General features: G+C 42.9%; 1 protein-coding gene across 1 annotated transcript in view; it reads left to right on the top strand.

The window, feature by feature from the left end:
• Positions 1-22,516, top strand: part of PATL1 (PAT1 homolog 1, processing body mRNA decay factor) — a 1,960,792-nt gene that overhangs the window by 1,931,941 nt on the left and 6,335 nt on the right. The gene's annotated exons all lie outside the window — the stretch shown is intronic.

Below are 22,516 nucleotides of genomic sequence, written 5' to 3'. Positions count from 1 at the left end.
CCATTGAGATTCTTGTCATAGCTATAGAATGCTTTGTGGTTGTCTTTAGAATCAGTGGCAATTTTGTTTTCATAACTAGCTTTGGAGGATTTTATGAGGGATCTCAGCTTCTTACTGAGGTTGACCAGGGAGTTCCTCCAATCGTGGGATTTTACTCTTTTTTTTTTTTTTTTTTTTTTTTTTTTTTTTGCAACAGTTTCTTTCTTCTGTTGTAGAGTTTGTTTATGGCAGAAGACCACCAGATTGGCTTCCTTTTTTTGGAGGATAGCATCTTAGTTCTTTTAGGGATAGCACGATCCATGCATTCGTGTAAGTGCTTATAAAGTGCATTTGTGTAGGATTCAGCAGTCGTACCTCTATTTCCATCTGCATGGACTTTTGCAAAGTGCTTTAGGCTGGGCATGATCTTAAGGTCAAGTCCTGAGAGACCATGATCAGTTGAGGAATTCTTTCAATTCTGTCCTCAGTTTGAAGAGAATGAACCAAACCATTTCCGATATGAGTTTACATGTGTGTCCTAGTAATAGATCTGCATGGTTGTTGCCAGCTCCTGCAACATAGAAGGGTATATCCCTGAATATAACCTTGGCAGTCTGAGTTCAGTTAGTGGCTTAAGTTTATACATAGTGTGCAAGGAGGATGGCGGGCACCTCTTGGTGGGGGTAGGAGTGCAGCAGGCCACTCACTGTCACAATCAAGTATGCAGTTAGGGTTGGAGGCATTAGGTTGACCAAGTCACTTCCTGGTAGTAGCGTTCAGTGCAAGTATATGGAAGCATGCACATATATGGGGGAAGGTATTGTGGGCTTCCGCAGTGACAAGGAATATACAACTTTCCCTGGACTGAGGCTGGGTTAGGCTGTTAATAAACACAGCCAGTGTTGGTATGCTGAGAATGGCATGAAGTACTCTTATGGTTGCCTGACTGACAACTCCCTCTGTACATCTCTCACCCCCAATTCTGAGTGAACTCCTTATAGGTTAGTTCATGTAGCTGAAAGAGTAGGTTGTGCTCCACAGAGGGAAGAATTGGTAGTCAGTAACCACAGGTGTAAAAAAAAAAAAAAAAGTCACTGAAAAAAACTGTACAGTCGTCTTAAATCGTCTTTGGCATAACCACCCACTTTCCCCCTGTCTTGGCAGATGGTGTCTTTTGAAGGGGGCATATACTGTATTTTTGTGTTAGCATTGTTTCCTTGTTCTTAATGGTCCACTAAGAAAGTTTTTTTGTTTTGTTATCTTTTTTTTTTTTTTGTATGTTTTGTTTTTTTGCTAATCCAAGATGTGCAGTTAAATCCTAATGGTTTGAAAATGTCAAGCCATGGTCATGCAAGTCAGTTGATATGGCAGGCATATAAGAGGTCATTTGTTTAAATGTTAACCAAGAAACATGGATAGCATTTTAGTTCTGTATTGTATTCCCCAACTTTAGTATTCTGCCACGTACATAGCAGATGAGTCAGATGTTCAAAAAAACATTGGTCTTCCCACTCCCCCTTAGTGGTCCTGATCCTATTTTGTTTAACTCATCCTATTTTAGTTAATTTAGATTATTTTCCCATAGCAGCCTGCTTTGTAAATCTGGATTGGAATAAGTATCCATGTTTTAGCTGAGATATAGAAGCCTGATTGCTTGTAAGTGCTGCTGGAACAAGTCGGTCAGAAAATAAGTGTTCATCGTGCATACAGCTGCAGTCATAACAGATGGGTTTTCCTGCCGTTAGGCGGGTCCTCGGTCGGCAGAATTCCAAAGTCTAGGTCCGGCGTCGGTTGTCGACGCTTCTTCCCTGACGTCAGTGCGACAGGGGTATAAAAGAACCAGCCAACACCATTTTCTTCAGTCTTTCTTGCCGCGCGGTGCCCGAAGCAGAAGCAGTTCGCAAGTGCCGGTCGGCCATCTCCTGAGATTACAAATATCTGCAACCGAAGTCTTCTTGAAAGCTAAGTACCCCGTTGGGGAAACTTTTCTTGCCTCAGACCAATGTCAGACAAAGTTAATAATTGTATTTCATGTGGGAAGCAAATACCGCATAAGGATTTTCATTCCCTCTGCATTCCTTGCTTAGGCCCAGACCACGACGTCTCGGCCTGCCGTTTTTGTGCTACATTCAACAAACGCACCATTAAACGTCGGGCGGAGTTCGCCCAGCACTTTTTTGGCAAAAATTTTAACTACATAATGTCGTCGGATACTCCGACTCCAGTTTTGACTAAAAGACGCAAAGATAAGGACCCCGACACACGAGGTCCGCGGCCTCTACCGACACCACGCCAAAGCCGATTACAGGTGGTCTGGTTCTCAGCGAGGTGCCTACGCAGCCCCTGACTACCGACTACACTTCATTGGCAGTGTCTTCTGTACCCAAGGTCTCAGACTCTTCAGCCCACACCCCGACTACAGATACCGAAGCCACTCTTGGCGATGAAACCCAGAGTTTAGACAGGTCTGCCTCCTCTCAAGGTGTCTTCAGGCCTTCCTCTTCTGTTTCTATCAAGTCTTTCACTAAGTCTAAGACAGCCATGCATTCTAAAAAACAAACCCCACAGGACCCTTCTCAAGGCCCCATGCCTAAAAAGCAGATGCTCAAAATGGCTGAAGACTTAATTTCTCTTATCAGGGGTTCTCAACCCCCCCCCCCCGGAAAAAAGGCCCAGAGTGGAGGAAGAATCCCCCTCCTTGGACCAGGCTTCCATTATTTCAGAACATTCTGATGACCAGGAACATTCATACTCCCCTTTTGAAGATTCTGATGCAGAGGAGTCCATTCCCTCTGCCCCCCCCCCTGAGGATTACTCTTTTGGGGAAACCTTGCACACCTTGAGGGAACACTTCCACTGGGAAGGTCAAGAGTACTCAGACTCCAAGAAAAGGCTTAGGGATTTTCTCTTGCTCCCTCAGCACAGGCCTCTGGCTATACCCCCTGTCTTAGATATCCTTGATGATGTGTATTCGGAGTCCTGCCTTAACCCAGACTCTTTACCTCCAGCCCCAGTCAAGCCTGACAGGTATTACCGGGTTCCTGACTTACACCAATTCCTATACAAAAGCCATTCCTATACAAAAGCGACTGACCCAGAAACTATCTCACAGGGTCTCAAGGGAATTAAGGCCTCCACTGCTAAAAATCCTTTACCTTCAGAGAGGGATTCCAGAGCTTTAGAAAGGTGGGGGAAAAAGGTATACACCTCGGCCACCTTATCCATGAGGGCGTTAAACTGCCAGTTCCATATGTTAAACTACCAACAGTTTCTGTTATCACAGTTGAGAAGCAAAATGTCACAACCTGAACAACCAGATTTAAAGGAGTTGCAGGATTTGATACATAGTGCAGAACAAGTAGGTAAACATACCTTGCAATGTGGTTTTGATGCTTTAGGGGCCTCATGTAGAGCTGCTACAGGATCGTCATATGTAGACATGCTTGGCTCAAACAGCAAACCTTACCAGATCATGTCAAAGCAAAATTACTGGATGCACCTCTGCAAAAAGATGTATTGTTTGGTGTTAAAGCTGAGGAGGTATTAAAGAAAATGGAGGAAAAGGCAAAATCAATGCAAACAGTGAAAGATTTCCTACAGGTACAACCTCCATGTTTCAGTAGAAATTAGCCTTCACAAAATTGGTCCTTTCCAGCCACGGACAGACCCCAAAGAGGTAGATACAGGCGCCTGAGGGGTAGAGGGTAATCTCAAGGAAAGTTTAGAGGCAGACAATGGCAAGCACCTACCCAAAGAGGTAGGGAGGACAGTTCACAGCCATTCAGAAAGCAGAACCAATGACTTTCCCCTTTGCATGCCAAGCAAGGCTCAAATGGCAGCACCTTTAGGTGGAAAACTGGCATTATTTTCGAAAAATTGGCATATTGTCACAAAAGACAAATGGATCCTGGACATTATAGACAGAGGCTACAGTTTCCACTTTCACACCCTTCCAAAAATGAGGGCCATGCCAAACCTGCCACACAATCAAAGGGCAGAGGCACAAAAACAAATTTCAGATCTCATGGACATGAAAGCTATTCAAGAGGTACCTGCACAAGAACAGGGTCAAGGTTTTTATTCCAGACTATTCCTGGTACCAAGGAAGGGCAAAGATTGGAGACCTATTTTGGACCTATCCATCCTAAACACATTTTTACTCATGCCAAAATTCAAGATGCTCACATTACAGCAGCTTCTTCCCATGCTGGGCAAGGAGTCTTGGCTGGTAACACTGGACCTCAAGGAGGCATACCTGCATGTCCCAGTCAGATAAGATTGCAGAAGATACCTCAGATTTCTTGCAGGTTCAACACATTATCAATTCTCTGCATTGCCCTTTGGCTTATCTACTGCGCCCAGAGTGTTCACGAAATGCCTGGCATCAGTAATTGCCTACTGCAGACTGCAAGGGATACAAATATACCCATATTTGGATGACTGCCTGATCCAAGCGGACAGCAAGCACATACTTCTGAAAAATCTGGCTTTTGTAATAAGGTTGTTGAATTCCCTGGGATACACAGTCAACAAAAAAGAAATCAAGGCTAATTCCCTCTCAAACAATAATTTTCCTAGGTGCCAACTTGGATACAAACACCCAGATGGCCTACCTCATGCCAGAGAAACAAGGGCATCTAACTCAATACTTCAGAAAACTGGCAACTTTCACCAGGCTGACTGCAAGGAAAATCTTGCAGGCTCTGGGATTCATGGCATCTTGCATCCTACTAATCCCATGTGCAAAGCTGCATATGAGGAAACTTCAATGGTACCTGAAAAACCTATGGTCTCAGCACAGCCACAGCTTGGAAACAATAATACCACTAATTCCATGTCTTCAAAAGAAATTTCTGTGGTGGGCTCAAGCATGCCAAACAAACACAGGTCTCCCATTCTGCAAGCCTCAAGCAAGTCAAATCATCACAACAGATGCCTCAGATTACGCCTGGGGGGGGGGGCGCACATGACAGATCGGTGCATTCAGGGCAGATGGTCCCAAAAGGAAAAGCACCTACACATCAATCAAAAGGAAATGCTAGCAGTAATAAATGCTATTATAGCTATCAGAAACCTGCTGCATCCAGGCCAGCTATTGATAAGGACAGACAACACCACAGTAATGTGGTACATAAACAAACAGGGAGGAACCCACTCATACCCCCTATGCAGGCTAGCCATGACTCTTTGGAACAGGGCTCTGGAATTGCAAATCGAGCTTCAAGCACAGTTCCTGCCAGGCAAGGAAAACACACTGGCAGACAACCTAAGCAGAAATATGACAGATCCACACGAATGGAAGTTGCATCCTCAAGTTTTTTCAAAGATAATTCAAGCATGGGGAGAGCCAGACATATATCTCTTTGCCTCCCACAAAAATCACCAATTGACAAAATTCTGCTCAATGACCTTTCATCCACAGGCCTGGAAAGTGGACACACTCTCTTTCAGTTGGACAACAATGACAGTATATGCCTTTCCACCTCTTCCTCTGCTGCCCAAAGTTCTATTAAAAACCAGAGCAGACAGACCAAAGATGATTCTCATCGCTCCAGACTGGCCAAGGCAACACTGGTACCCACTTCTGAGGAGTCTAACACATTCCCCACCATGGATCCTGCCTCTAATGCCTCTTCTACTGACTCAGCACAACTTCAAAACCCTTCACAGTCAGCTGAAAACACTTAATCTAGCCGCATGGAAGATTCCTTAAAATCACAACAGACTACTCTCCAAGGAGGTACAGGATGTTATTTTGGAGGCCAGAAGACCTTCTACTAGAAAAGCTTACTCCGCCAAATGGAAACGGTTTTGTGCTTGGAATGAGAAAAAGGGCCAGAACCCTGGAATACTGAATTTACCTCAAATATTACAGTACCTAGCTGAGATGATAAGCAGTGGACTGGACTTTCATTCTCTTCCATCAAAATCCATGCCTCAGCCATTTCTGCAGAATACAACACTGATCCTCCTTTATTCTCTCACCCACTCTTAAGGCAGTTCCTCAGAGGGGCTAAGAATATAAAACCCCCAAGGAAACAACCAGTACCAGCTTGGGATCTCAATTTCATTCTAGAGAAACTGACTTTGCCTCCTTTTGAGCCAGCTGCCTCAACAGAACTGCAATATTTGTCATGGAAAACAGCCTTCCTGCTGGCTATCACCTCAGCTTGCAGGGTTTCGGAACTACAAGCCCTCATGGCTGTGCAGCCTTTCATCATTTTCCATCAGGTAGTATCCAGGGTAGCCTTGAATCAGGCTATCCACTTGCCTACCTTTTACCCCAATCCTCAAAACAAAGGGGAGAGACTACTACATTCCTTGGACATTCACAGATAACTACGTTATTATTTGGACAGAACAAAGCCTTTCAGAAAATCAGAACAACTCTTTGTGTCCTATGCTACAGGGGTTCAAGGGAAGCCTATTTCCAAACAGACAATCTCAAAATGGATAGCCCACTGCATACGCTTTTGTTACTCTCTTCATGGTAAAACTATACCTGCAGGCATCAGGTCTCACTCCACAAGGGCCACAGCTACCTCTGCAGCTTTCCTCAGGGGGGTTCCTACCAAAGATATTTTGGAAGCTGCCACTTGGAGTTCCGTGCATAGTTTCTCCAAGCACTATCACCTGCCTTTATACTCCAAATCTAGAGCAGGTTTTGCCACTGCAGTTTTGCAGGGCATCCTGGCTCCTCCTAGTTCCACCTAGTGCCTACCACCCCTTTTTTAGCTTTGGTATTCTACCCATCTGTTATGACTGCAGCTGTATGTACGATGAACATAGTACAGTTCTGTACCTACCATAAATGTAGATGTTCGAGTGTTAATACAGCTGCAGTCCAGGTTTCCCTCCCTCCTTCCTCTCTGGAACAGGCCTAATGGCTAACACTTCCTCATACAACCTGATTGGGGTATTCTTTTATGGTGTATTTGCTTGCAACTAATCTTTTTTGATTATACTGTATTGCATTATTACATAAATATATGTATTGCCTTCCTTCTGGGGGCACCTGACATCTGGGGCAAGAAAAACTGAAGAAAATGGCGTCAGCTGGTTCTTTTATACCCCTGTCGCACTGACGTCAGGGAAGAAGCAACGACAACTGAGGCCGGACCTAGACTTTGGAATTCGGCCGACCGAGGACCCGCCTGACGGCAGGAAAACCCATCTCTTATGACTGCAGCTGTATTAGCACTCGAACATCTACATTTATGGTAGGTACAAAACTGTACTTTGTCTGACAGTTCACAAGAAGCACACACACTTCTCCATACAGTCGTTTTCAAAAGTAGAACATAAATAGTACAAAAAAGCCCTGCTAGAACTCAGATCCCCTTTTCTGAAGTGCCCTTGCAAAAGAACTGAAGGTAAGCTGTCACAAAGTGTATGCAAGCATTGAAGTTAAAATACTTTTCTTGCCCAGTAAAATAATTCACGATCATTAAAACTTGCACATACAAAAGTTCTCAAAAGCAGTACACTTTTTCCGTAAAATTAGCCTCCAAATACTTAAAAAGCCTTGTTCTAAAAATAGCTTTTCCTGACAGAAAACTTATGATATTTTCCTTACAAGAATCCAGGTATTTTTACAATACTACTTACAGCCAGCCAATAATATTTTCTTAAAAGAGCAATATTTTATTAGTAGAAGGGTTTGCTTATGGTGACTTTTATGCCAGAAATGAAGCTAAAAGCTGGCTACTGCTCTGATGATGCCTTAAAGTTGCTTTCTCTTGAAGTGACAAAAAAATGCTAAAATTGTCTACACTGATAAATTTCCTCCAAGGAGCAAGCCAATCAGCATGTGGGATTGCATTCAGGGCATTTATTTGTTCTGTGTAGGTGAGCACCAGTTTTAGTTCAAACTGCTGTTTTTCCTTTTCACTTAGTGTTGATTATCAAGGAATTGGCTGGGAGGATGAAGGTATGTAGGAGAAGCAACTCCATGCATTTTCAAGCCTGGTCTACTGGCCCTTGGTGTCCTGTTAACTGATATCCTGATGGCACCCCTGGAGTTGAATACTCCCACTGGTGTTTTCCCTAGGGATGAACATAAAGTAATATGTTCTGTCTGATCTTATCTCAGAGGATTGCTTTCATTAACATGGAGCTGGCCAGTCTCCAGTTGTAATTATTCAGCCTGCAGAGAAACCTAAGGATATTGTGAACTTCAAAGAGTAGCTGAGGATGCAGTGATTGGTGCAAGCCTGATCTTTCCAGCTCCTTCAGGCTCATTGTTCACCATAATAGACACAATGTCATTCACATGCTTGTACATGGAATTTAGAGTAGATTTTATGGTTCCCTTGGCTGCACTCACCACATGGACACTAATCTTCTCTTGTTTAATACTCTTCTTACTGGGTCCCTTGGGGTGGACTGTTCTCATTCATCTTCTGGTGAGCATCTCATTCTTGCAGCTAAAACTATCACATATTCTGAGGAATGCTTCACTGGCAGGCTGGGTAGCTCATCTTGGTTGAAGGCTGGTGGTTACCCCCTGAAGGGGGAAGCAGTTCTGCTGGTGCTAAAGACCTTGAGGAAAAACAGCTTCCAGGTCTCCTTTTTAATTCACTCTGAAGTCCAGCTTGTCATATTAATTCAACAAGCAAAGAGTTAGGCATAACATGGTTTGTTTAGAGAGGTGATGCCCGTCTGGTACTGACCCATAGAAAGTTGATCACTGCCACAGTTTAGACTCTAACGACAAACAGGATAATATACTCAGTCATTCCTGAAGTCCTCAGACAGAGGGGGTTCTGTCTGTTCTGAAACTGCTGAAAATGAGGAACCCAGAAAATTAACTTAATTTGAGTTGGGCAGATGTGGTTCTTTACCTTTATTGCTCACTTCAGCAGGTATTGGGAGGAATTCTTTGCAGATATGTTTATCATGTCATGACATGAGAGATTCCTGCCCCTCTGACATCACTTCCAACTTATTCTAATCTCATTATAAAATTCAAAGAAGTAAGAAAAAACACATTCTGTCCTTCTTGGGTAGCTAAGAAAGATGTATGTAGCTGTCAGATCCTTGGGAAAGAGAGCTGTTCCAGTTATAGCCAGGAAGCTCTCATGCTTCTGATGAGAACTGGTTATAGCAGATAGATTGACTGTTGTTGATCCATATGGCCTTCCTGCTGGTTTTGTCATGAGTGAATGTAGATGCATGGAGGCCTCCACTAGATGGATATAGTGTTCATATTGACAAAGGTTTTCCACTTAGTGTGGAACAGTACATGATAGAACAACGCTTGATTACTTTGCAAGGGATATTAATCTGTTAGGCAGTTTTCTGATTAGAGTTGCAATTATCCCATAGTCTGCATGTGTTATCTATCTACTGCCTGACATGACTTTGTGCTTTCTGGAGCGCAAGGTTTTTGACTCTGTACTAGGTGGTCACTCTGTACCTTAAGGAGGGTCCGTGACTGATGGGGTTTCTCATTCCTGTTTTGAACCTATTATTTCAGTGCTGTTGGAAGTTCATTCCTTGGAAAATCCTTCAGCTGTTAGTAATCACCTTTCCTCACAGGATCTCAGGACTACTGGCCCTTACGTATGGAGAACCTTACCTAGTCCTTTACGAGGATCGTGTCCCTAAAGACCAACATCAGTTTACTCCTGCAGTTTTTTGCTAAATTGTTCTTAAATCAGTCCATTCATTTCCCTGTTTTCTTCTTCCATGGTCTGGAAATTGGGACAGAGATAGCATTTCACAGATCAGATGTGCACTGTCAGCATCTGAAGTAAGTGTGCAGCTGTAGGAAGATGGAACATGTATTAATCTCCTTTACTCAGGGGAGAGAAGGGCTTTCAACCACTAAGCAAAACCTTTCTGTGTGCACTGCCAACATCATTAACTTTTACTGTTTTGTAGCTCCCTGCCTTTTGGAAAATACTGTGATCAAAGGTGGCTTCACTAGGTAAGTAGCTGCTTGCTATACTTTCATCAGGACTCTCGCTGTTGCATGCATTTGTGCTGTAACAACTTAGTTATCACTTTACACCCTTACCCAGGACATATTACCTGAACTGTGTTTTGATGGGACCTTGTTATTTCGGTGGTTCATCCTTCTGAATATTTTGTGACCTTCTACCTTCTTGGATGTACTGCTTAGTGAATCAACCAAATCCGACAGCGTGAAGGAAGGCTTTCATTGTTAAACAGGCTATTACCTTATCACTTCATTTGAAAGGAGATCCATATCAGTGGACCTTAAATGTCCTACTGCTGTTTCTGTGTACGTCAGTGGTCCTTTCATTCCAATGGATTTTGTTGGCATTTCCTTTAACATCAGTAAATATGAATTTGTATATTACATTTCAGCAGTATAGGTGTCACTTCATTGTTTTTCCCCTGGTTTGCAGGAAATGTACTGTTGTATTGGTTGGTGATAAATTAGCAGGCCCAGGAGTTGGGCACATTCTACTAGTGCAGCATATGACATTACATGTACCAGCATAGAGGATGCACCTCTAAACAAGATGGCTTCTGGGGGGGGGGGGGGAAGGCCCAAAGCCCATCTAGGACAGAAGAGAGGAAAAATCCTGATATAGAGCCAACAGGGGGTTGGGGGGTCCCCTCCTAGATCAGCTGGTATGTTAAGAACATGTCTGTTATTTCCTTAACTCTTGTACTTGAGGAGCTTGCATGCTTTTATGATGTCTGCAGTTCTGTTCTACTGGTGCTGCTCACACAATTTAGATCTTGATCCCATTATCCTTTGTATGAGAAGTGTTACATTTGATGCTTAAAACACAGCTTTTTAAGTGTTTCTGCAATTAGAACATTAGCCAGGACATGTATTGGTTCTGTCTTTATTGCCTAGTAAAAAAAGCACAATGTAAAGCATTGCCACAAGTGCTAGAGAATTCAGCCTGAGCAGCCACAGAAAATGTGATGGGAAGACTAAAGCCTGCATCATAAGATGGTGGTTGTGGAGGGTACATAATACTGGGATGACTGAGTTCACTGGCAAAGCAAGTATGCATTCTTTACAAATAGTGAGGTTTTTCTCTGATACCGAAAAATTTATTTTGTACCTACCATTACCTTTAAGTAAAGAGTGTGAGATGTGTATTCTCAGCTTCCACAATAGGGACATCCTAACATGTGAGCACACATTTTGCCACATTCAGCTGTCCAGAGTATGACCATGCCTGTCAGGTTGAGTATTCCCTTGGACCTCTGAGCAAAAGCAGAGTAGTTGAACTCAATCTGGCGTAACTTCTGTGGTCCCCTTGAGACTTTATTGGCATCCATTGAGGGTCAAGAATACACCCTTTGTTTTTTACTGCACCAGTTGGACCTTCTGGGATGGCATCAGTATTGGACAATCAAGTACTACTCAATATCTCTTGCGACCTGTTCTGTTAGATGTAGGAATGCAACATTTAGAAGCAAGAGTCAATGCAGATGACATGCCACGTGTCCTTTCATAGTTCATGTGCTCAGGTTGCCCTTCTGCAGCCCACACACTGCTCGTACTACAGGTGGACATATTTCCTTTCTATTCTGCATTCCTAAGGAGGGATTTGGTGGATGCCGAGGCTCCAGTGGGCCTTGTATCCAAGTCTTTCAAATGTGAAACCTCTCTCCCTACAGTTCCCCTTCCGGTAATTCCTACATTTATGAAGTTTGCAACTCTGCTTCATGAAGACTACTAGAAACCGGCCATTTGTTGTTTGCCATGTCACCAGAAAGTTTACATTCCATAGGCCAGCCCACTGGAACAGTGATGGAATTATTCTTTAGTGTTGATGATCCATGATCACTTACTGGCTAAGCTACCAGTGGGCCAGCTGGGAGGGGAGGGGGATACATGAAAAGTGGACAGCCTACTCACATTCCTTGAAGGGCATGTTTTTTTTTTTGTTTGTTTTTTTTTTTTGGGGGGGGGGCATCTTGAAGAGTGGCTTAGCGTTGGCTCCTGACATATGGCTGTAAGAACAGCTTAAGTAGGAGGGCTGTTGGGGTGACATAGGAGTGACCTGTTATACTTACACCCTTTGTGGTCACTTTGAGTGAAGCATGCATGCTTCTCCAAAGTTAATGTTAGGGCACAATAAAGTAAAAATAATGCTCATTTCACTGGAAAAAGATGATTAACAATGGCACATGATCTCCTAATGTAATGTGTCCTGAAAGATGCCATTTTTTCCAACCTGGAAACATTTGGAGTCCTATTCCTCTGCTGTCCAGAAGGCAGATTTTATGTTTAAACTCCAGGTACATTGGAATGATGTGATCATTTATCCCTGGGTTGACTGCTAAAAGATTTCTTCAATCCATCACAGGTTTTAGACACCGTAAAGCAATTCCATTGTACCACTTTGATTGAGAGTCCCAAGGTTTGGATAAGATGGGTAAGAGAGCTTTTCTTCTGTGATCCTTTAGAACTGTGAAGTGTTGTCTTTCACATGCCCCGTTTCCACCAGTGAAAAGCTGGTAAACTTTCCTGAGCCTAGTATCAAGGAGTCTGTGGAGAACACCTTTCCTTGGCTTCTGCTTTGGGCTTCTATGTGGGCCACTGCAAGTTTGACTGTGCTAATGGGGTCTCGAGTCACATTGCCACATAGTAAAGACACCCATTTTTGGCTGCTCTTTATCGCCCAGAAGTTTTACACCTTAATGTTCTAATCCTAAATGGTTAGAGTAATGATTTCCATTACCTTGTCAACTATATTTAAAAATTGGAACTCCGTCTCTAAGGATTGGAAAAATATTTCTTGTGTATTTTTAGTAATCCAGCGAAATGGTCTAGCAAGCATGTGGGTATGAAGTTATGGTCTGAGCTTTCTTCAGTTTTCATATTTTTTATGCAGTAATATATAGGAATAGCACATATGAAATTATGAGGGGGATCTGTTTATGAAGTGATGAGTCATAAACAATTATTGTAAACTGACATTATGCTGTTTGAAATTAGAAATGGTTAGGAAGATATATATAGATATATTAGGATTAACATGGAACAAATAAGTTGTGTTGTATGGAATTTTCCATCTGTCCTGTCTTATTCTTTGGAGTTAAAATGCTGTATTGTAATACATGGGTTTCTTATAGTGGTTAGTTTTACAAAAGTAATGTAAATATATATAACTGATGTGTGAACTTAATGTAGTAACAAATATGTTAAACAATCAAGTTTTATTACAAGAAAAAAGTTGGACTCTGCTGATGCTGGGGTAGTAGGCTCAGGAATGCGCCTGTGCCTGGTGGATGAGCTGTAGTCAGTCTTGGTTTGGATGTTGTCTTTGGAGGGAGTGTTCTGTTAATGCAGACTTCCCAGATCTGAACAAAGATGTCCAAAATTTAAATCTGAACTCGATTACTGTAGAGTGTGTTTCCGATTACCCCATTTGTCCCCCGCCTTCTATTATGCCAGTCCTTTTTTTGCAAGAAGCAGCCTCCACCACTAGCATGAAGAGGGCTCACCCTCACATTAGGCAGTGTTGCCTTCCCTGAAATAGTTTGCATGGAATACAGACCACTTGTTTCAGTGTTTAGTTCCATATAGGAAGGAACTTGCTAGTTAATAAACAGGCCCTTTCCAAATGGACTGTTAAGTGCATTGTGTCATGTTACCTGGCGGCAACAGCTTTTTGAAAAGTAGTGTGAAAACAACTTCAACAGAGGCATGACTGCTTCCATTGTGTGTCTCAATCGTTTTGTGCCATGGTGACTTTGTTGATTAAAACAGTTAATCGGGCATTATAACTTCGCCTTTAATTCCAAGGAGCCACACTGTTTTGGCATTTTGACGCTGTGGAACTTGGCCTTTCTTTGACTCCAGCTTTTCATGGAGATTTAGATTTTCTTGCTTGGATTCTTTCCAACATGTATGCAGTACAGAAGCTGTCTAGTTGGATGCAGCAGTTACCCACCAAAACTGGTTAAGCTGCAAGGCAATGGGAATTTATAATCCTTTTTGCTCTCTATTCTTTGTCTGGAACTCCTCTCCATCATATACAGATGAAGTTTCCTGTTAGGCAAGTATAAAATTTTAAACCCTTGTGTATTGTTTCCCTATCTCAAGTTGTGCTTCCTCGGTGCATAGGAGTCTTTCAGGAGTGAAGTGACTTGGATGTTCTAGATGTTCTTCATATCTCACAGTTGCAGTCATTACATTTGGGTTATCTGCCTGCATGTAGCCTTCAGCCGGCCTGAATATCAAAGTCTTCTTCCATGACATCAGGTCGTCAGGGGAATAAAACATGCAGCGGATGCCATTACATCGGTCTTTCTTGACGCACTGTGCCTGAAGCAGAAGCAGACCGCAAGTGCCAGTCTGACTCCTGAAATTTTCGTTTTCGAGTTTCAGAACCGAAGTCTTCAAAAAAGCTAAGTACCCCATTTGGGATCCTTTACTTGCTCTAAACTGATGTCAGTAAATGTTAACAATTGTATTACCTGTGGAAAGCAAATACCTCATAAAGATTTGCATTTTTACTGCCTTCCTTACCTAGGCCCAGACCACGACGTCCCTCGTTGTCGGTTTTGTGCTTTATTCAACCCTCGAACTATTCGTCATCTGTTTATTTTTGCAGCAAATTATTTCAGTGCTCTGTTTAACTACCCAGAAATGGCTTTGGTAAGCCATCCAACTACCGACATTCCAGAAAACCATAAAGATAAAGACAGAGAGAGGCCGCATAGGTCCAAAGCTGCCAACGACGCTTCCGTTAAGCTAGTTGCCAGTTCGCAGGTACTCAGTGAGGCGCTTTTGCGGCCCCTGATACCTGCTACTTCAGATTTGCAGGCCTCTACTGAGACCCATTCAGCGTCCGATATGCCACAAGATGCTTCTTCGACTATGGAACCTGCGGATGTCTCTACCTTGGATGGGTCCGGAGCCGCTGTGCAGGCACCGGCTTCTGAGGGTGTATTCAGGCCTCCTGACTTGCATTTCAAACAGACGCCATCATCTTCTTCAAGGCCTAAAACTCGGCCAACGCCTAGAAAACCGACGTCAAAACCGCATGGGCAGGCCCATATACCTCAGAAACAAATTATTAGAATGGCTGAAGACCTTAATCCTTTAATTAGGAGAAGCCAGCCTTCTCCCTCTAAGAGACCTAGAACTGATTTTCCTTCTGATCAGGATTTTGAAATTTCTGTTTTTTCTGATCATCTAAATTTGCCCTTATCTACCTATGAGGTGCTGATGCAGAAGATTCCATTCCCTCTGCCCCCCCCCCCCAGAAGATTTTTCTTTTGGTGAAACCTTGCACACTCTTAGGGAGCATTTCCGCTGGGAAAGCCAGGATTACTCTGACTCCAGAAAGAGGCTTAGGGAATTCTTGCTCCTCCCCATCACAGGCCTTTAGCTATCCCTCCTGGCCTGGACATTGTAGATGATGCTTTCTCGGAATATAGTCTGGCCCCAGACACTTTACCTCCAGCTCCCAGGAAACCTGATAGGTATTGCAGAGTACCTGACTCTCAAGTTCCTCTTCAAGAATCCTGCTGCGGACCCTGAGACCATTTCCCAAGGACCTAAACGCATTAAGGCTACTACAGCCAAAAACCCTACCCCCTCTGATAGGAATTCCAGGGCCTTGGACAGATGGGGTAAGAAGGTATACACTTCTGCTACTATGGCCATTAGGGCCTTAAACTGCCAGTTTCATATGTTAAAGTATCAGCAACATATTATGGGACTACTTAAACAGAAAATGATGTTGATTCCGGACTGTACTGAACATAAAGAGTTACAGGATTTAATGCATTCTGCTGAACAAGTTGGTAAACATACTTTGCAATGTGGTTTCGACTCTCTAGAAGCATCTTGCAGAGCTGCTGTCACTAGGTCTGTTCTTAGAAGGCATGCTTGGCTTAAGGAGCAGAATTTACCAGATCATGTAAAAGCTAAATTACTGGATGCTCCCTTAAACCAAGACCACCTGTTTGGAAACAAAGCAGAAGAAGGAAAAATCTAAATCTATGCAAACTGTAAAAGATTTCCTGCAAGTACAGCCTCCCAGATTTAGTAGGCATTGGCCTTCTAAGAATTGGTCCTTTCCTGTCTCTTCCAGGCCTTCTCAGTCCAAACCCAGGAGCAGCAGACCACCTAGGCTACAGTGTCAAGGTACTCACCGGCCTAAGCAGTGGGGGGGCTCCCACTTCCAAAGCTGGAAGTAGTAAGACACCCCCGTATGGAAAAATGTCACAATGACTTACTTAAACTTTCCAAGCCCTGCTCAACTACCTGTTCCCTTAGGAGGAAAGATTGCCTTGCATGTAAAAAACTGGAAACTCATTACCCAGGACAAATGGGTTTTAAATATTGTTTCCCAAGGATACAGATTCCACTTCCACACCTTACCAACCCCAAACAGTTGGCCAGATCTACCCCCAAACCAGTGGGCAGAGGCTCACCAGCAGGTTCTCTCTCTTCTAACTATCAGGGCTATTCAGCCTGGCCCAGCAGAACAAAGGGGACAAGGTTTTTATTCAAGACTTTTCCTGGTATCCAGAAAAGACAGCTCCTGGCATCCTATTCTGGACCTCTCTACTCTAAATGCCTTTGTGGTAATCCCAAAATTCAAAATACTAACACTTCAGCAGCTGCTTCCTGTGCTAGGCAAAGATGCATGGTTGGCAATCTTAGAATTAAAGGAAGCTTACCTGCACATTCCAATAATGGAATCTTGCAAGAAATATCAGTTTTCTACACTTTCCTTTGGCTTATCTACTGCGCTCAGGGTATTCACAGTGTCTAGCTCCAGTAATTGCATTTTGTAGGCATAGAAATATTCAAATATACCCATACCTGGGCGATAGTCTAATTCAGGCAGAAAGCCAGGGCATGCTACTAAAACGTGGCATTTGTAAAGAAACTTCTAACATCTCTGGGGTACACCATAGATGAAAAGAAATCTCATCTAATACCCTGCCAACAAATTGTATTCCTGGGAGCAAGCTTGAACACAACTTCCCAGATGGTTTACTTCACGCCAGAGAAACAAGTTTATTTGACAGCCTACTTCAAACTACTGGCCACAAAGTCCCAGCTATCTGCATGGAAAATCCTGCAAGCCCTGGGGTTCATAGCCTCTTGCATTCTACTAATTCCATATGCAAGACTGCATATGCGGAAACTACAATGGTATCTAAAAAGCTTATGGTGTCAACATTCACAGGACCTGGAATCAATGATTCCTATCATTCCTGGTATAAAGACAGAGTTCCTTTGGTGGGCAGAGGCCTGCCACCACAACAAGGGGCTCCCATTCACTCTACCCCCTGCCGTCCAAACCCTAACAGATGCATCAGACTGTATGGGGGGCTCACTTGGCAGGGCAGTGCATTCAGAGCAAATGGAACCCAAGTCAGATGCACCTGCATATCAATCAAAAAGAAATGTTAGCTTTACAGAATTCCCTGATAGCCTTCAAGGGCCACATTCTTCCAGGACAATTATTGGTAAAAACAGACAACACCACGGTTATGTGGTACATAAGCAAGCAGGGGGGAACCCATTCGTACCCTCGCTACAGACTAGCCATGGCTGTGTGGAACACAACCTTAAGCTACCAAGTGCACCTACAAGCTCAATTCCTGCCAGGCAAGCTAAATTCACTGGCAGGCGACCTAAGCAGAAATCTCATGGACCCACACGAGTGGAAACTGGAACCAAAGATATTCAACCTTTTGGCAAAGAAATGGGGGAATCCAGAGATAGACCTGTTTGCCTCCCCTCAGAACTACAAATTGGACAAATACTGCACAAGGACTGCCCACAACCAAGCTTGGAAAGTGGATGCCATGTCCTTCACCTGGGAAAACCTCTAAGTTTATGCCTTTCCCCCTCTGCCTCTCCTCTTGAAAGTTTTACTAAAGATCAAACAGGACAAACCAAAGACAATACTGATTGCACCAGACTGGCCACGCCAGCACTGGTACCCCCTTCTGCGCAGTATGTCACTGCTGGAACTATGGCACCTGCCTCAGACCCCATCCCTGCTTTCCCAGCAGGAGGGCCAGATTCTGCACCCTCAGCTCCAAACCCTGAACCTTGCAGCCTGGCTAATTACTTGAGCTCTCCAGTAGCATCCCTCAGTAAGCAGGCGGTAGATGTCATTCTGGAGGCAAGGAGGCCTAGTACTAGAAAATCCTATGCTGAAAAGTGGAAAAGATACTGTTCCTGGAGCCAGACTCAGGAGATGGGCACAGCGGTGCCCAGCTTACCGCATATTCTTCAGTACTTAACAGAGATGCTCCACAAGGGACTTTCCTTCCCGTCAGAATTCATGCCTCTGCCATTTCAGCGCACTATAATACTGAGCCACCCCTGTTCTCTCACCCCCTGCTAAAGCAATTCCTTAGAGGGGGCCAAAAATTTAAGACCACCCAGGAGAGCCCCTACTCCTCTCTGGGACCTCAGCTTTGTATTGGAAAAGCTCACTCTACCTCCTTTTGAGCCAGCTGCAACTGCAGAGTTGAAATTCCTTTCTTGGAAAACAGCCTTCCTTCTAGCCATAACTTCAGCAAGAAGAGTGCATGAATTACAGGCCCTCATGGCAGTGGAGCCCTTCATCATCTTCCATGCAGACAGGGTATCCCTCAGGACCAATCCTTCCTTTATTCCCAAGGTGGTGTCTAGTGTGGCCTTCAATCAATTCATTTGCCTACTTTTTTCCCAAATCCACAAAACAAAGGGGAACGAATACTGCACTCTTTGGACTTGCACAGACAACTTAGATTTTATTTGGGCAGGACTAAGCCTCTCAGAAAATCTGAACAACTGCTAGTTGGCTTTGCTGTAGGGGCAGAAGGGAAGGCCATTTCAAAGCAAACCATTTCTAAGTGGATAGCCCATTGTATTAATTTCTGCTATAAGCACCATGGGTAACCTACCCCACAGAAAAGATCATATTCCACCAGGGCTGCATCTTACCTCTACAGCCTTTCTCAGAGGTGTCCCTACCAGGGCCATCCTAGAAGCTGCTACCTGGAGCTCTGTACATACCTTCACCAAGCATTACCACATGCCTATTTTTTATAAATCCAGAGCTGTATTTGCCATTGCAGTCTTGCAGGGCTTAATAGCTGGTCCTAATGCACTCTAACTTCCTCCTCCCTTCCTTAGCATTGGGAATCAACCCAAATGTAATGACTGCAACATTGAAACACAAAGAACATAGTACAGTTGTGTACACTTACCATAAATGTAGATGTTCGAGTGTATTCACTGTTGCAGTCCTGGTTACCCTCCCTCCAGCCCCCTGACTTCTCTTGGCTGTACTTTTATTCTTGTTTAGTGCATTTCTGCTTTCTGGTGCATTTGCTTTTTGTTGGAGGTGTAACCTAACATATAATTTCTTCCCATTGTGGGGGCACCTGACATCTGGGGCAAGAAAAACTGACGTGATGGTGTCGGCTGCATGTTTTATACCCCTGACGTCATGGAAGAAGAGACAGCATCCGACGCAGGGATCCAAGACTTCGATATTCAGGCCGGCTGAGGGCTACCTACAGGCAGATAACCCAAATGTAATGACTGCAACAGTGAATACAATCGAAAATCTACATTTATGGTAAGTGTACACAACTGTACTTCCTCTGTGTTCTGTCACTTGCACTAACCAGAAATGCATAAAACCATTGGTGAACATTTCAGATTGTGCTAGCCTGGAGTAGTAGAAGAGAGAATCACACCATTTACCCAGTCTAGATGTCCTTGCTTGTCAGCTGTTGAATGCTGCTCACCATACCTCTCAACCTGGAAGCATCAACAATTTGGACAATGGCCCATGAAAAACGGGTACATATCTTTACACTGATTAACATAAAATTTGCACATGTAATTATGTAACCCCCCCCCATACCCCGATGAAATTGTGGGATACCAACTTTCAAACACAAACTGAAAAACAGACAATCAAAATTGGTCCCAGACCCTGTAGTAAATGGTAACATTTTTTTTGAAATGTGTAGCATTGATGTTCACTGGGAAGGGAGAAGATGAACCTTAGGATTTTGTTTTTGGTGACATGCAGTATGTAGGTTTTGTGGTAAAAGTAGGGCATTTAATGGTAGACAATATTCTAATCATAGCAGAAGAAAATTATAGTTTGCTAGTATCTTCAAAAGTCATTCTCCATGGCCTACTGGTCAGTGGCATAGCTAGAGTTTGTGCCACCCAGGGTCTTTGAGTTTGCCTCCCTTCCCCCCCCTCACAAAATCATGGTCGAATGGGGCCCCCCTACACAGCCCTCCCCCAGCAGCCATTCCAGTGTTGCATTACTTGGCTGTTTCACCCCATTTACCATAAACACTGTAATGTGCATACTGCTTTACTTCTACTGTAATTTGGATTTCATTCAAACCTTTTTTTTTACATTTTAAAGTACAGCCACCAGTAGGCATCTGCTAAACAAAGCAGTACAGTCTCACAATGAAAATAGACTTGGCATTAAAACTTCTCTTCCCTTGAAAGTAAACTCACAGTCATTGAAACAGCATTGAAACACACATTCAAAAAAATGCATCTAGCCAGTGGCAGATAAAGATTACCTCTGGTCTGTTTTCAAATCATAGGCCCCTTGCACGCGAAACATAACTCCTTTCCTGATTGTATTGCATTATATTTCTTATATAATATAGCATACTTGTTAGAGCATATTTTAAAATTGTTTTGAACATTTTTCCAGTAAGCAATGAAACAAAATGCATGAACCAATAATGACAAAACTGTCCAGTTTAGAACATTTCCATCATAAAAGTCTGCTCAAACTTCGACAATCCACCAGTTTCAGTAAATATGAACAATCTGTGCAGATATAAAAGTCATCTAAATAATTCCACATTAGAGACCTGTAACCAATGAAGAGGTTGCTGTTAGCAAACAACTTTATATTTCTTTGTTTCATCTGCAAGTAAAGTGCCTGTTGCCCTTGAAGAATACATTTCTTATGTTACATTAAAAAAAATGATAAACTAGTAATATTGCAATAGGGAATGGATGGCAAACTGATAACAGGTTCATAGTTACAAGGTATCTCCGCCAAAGAAGACATTCTCAGAACTGCAGCATCCACCCCCTTTACATGTGCAACACATTATAGTATCAGCAATCCATCTACATACTGTGGGAGTAGAACCAACAGCCTTCTGCATCAAAAGCAAGAGAGGCACCCTAGGCGGTCGCCTAGTTGTCCTATGCCTAAGGCCGGCTATGATGGGCAGCATATCCATTGTAAAATAAACTGACAGCAGCAGACTGACTTACCCACAGTTTTTCAGCCCAGACAGCCTGGACTTAATTTCACAGCAGATTCTTGAGCTTGCTTACACACAGTTCTTTCGGCCCCAGACTTAGCAGAAATAAATTTTCGAGCTTGCTTAAATTGTAAAATAAAAAATTATTGCTTAGCAGTAGCAACAGAGAGAACTTGCAGCACAGATGGCTTGAACAGACAGCAGCAGATAATACCCACAGCTTGCTTAGATAAACGGACAGCAGCAGATAACAGTTCTTTTGGTCCTGGACTTACACACAGCAAATACATACAGTTCTTTCGGCACCGGATTTACTTTCACAGCAGCGATAGCAGATGCAATAAAAAAAAAATACCACAACTGGCAGAAAGGGTAAAAAGCTATGCCACTAAGCAGCATACGGGCCCAACCCATTAGTTCTTTTTTTCTTACCTGGAGGCTGGAACACCTGGGCAGACTCTACTAAACATATCTCCGCCATTGCTGTTTCCCTCCAAATAGTTCAAAATAAATTCTGACAGTCCAACAGGCAGTAGCTGATGTCATCATGCACGCCCTGTAGGCTGGTGATACATAGTGATGTCAGCCATACATTTAAGTGGTAAACTGGTAATACAAAACAAATTAAAAAAAAAAAAAAAAAAAAAAAAAAGTCGTGAATTAAAGGGGCCACTCGGGAATTCATGGCACCCCATTATTTTGCCCTCAAAACCGGTAAATACCAAGGAATTTGGTACGGTTGAGAGGTCTGCTGCTCATATCTGTTTTGCAGACATCATCTTTTCAGTATTTTCTTTGCATAGTCCTTTTTTTTACTTTTGCAAAGCTCTACCTTCTATTTTTGAATTCAAAAAAATTGTGCCGGTTGTGGTTTTTTTTTTTTTTTTTTTTTTTTTTCATTCTGTCTTTTCTTCCATCTTGCTTTTTCTGATTCGTTTAATCTTGGAATGATTGCCTCTTACATGACAATTTGCATCATTGTGAAATAAGCTTTGATATTGTGTGATGATTTTAGCATTTTTATTTTAATTTTACACAATTTTCCATTGAGTCTGTTAGGTTTACTGGATTTTAATTGGTTTTGTGTTTTCATAAATTTATTCTCTGTTTTTATTTAGTCTACTCTTGCAGCTTTTGCAGTGTGTTTTGTTTAATAAAGTTATTTTTGTCCCATTCTCTTCCCATTTTTATAATGGACTCTAGCTTCTGTTAACAACAGTAGAAGAAAATCCACATTTGAAAGGTGGTTTACAGTATATATCTTAGTTTTTTTTCTTGGAGGAGGGGTCTGTCCTGTCCGCAG

The sequence above is a fragment of the Protopterus annectens genome, chromosome 9.part0, assembly GCF_019279795.1.
Source record: "Protopterus annectens isolate FY-2018-M chromosome 9.part0, PAN1.0, whole genome shotgun sequence".
Taxonomy (NCBI): Eukaryota; Metazoa; Chordata; order Ceratodontiformes; family Protopteridae; genus Protopterus; species Protopterus annectens.
This window is presented reverse-complemented; position numbering and strand designations above follow the sequence as displayed.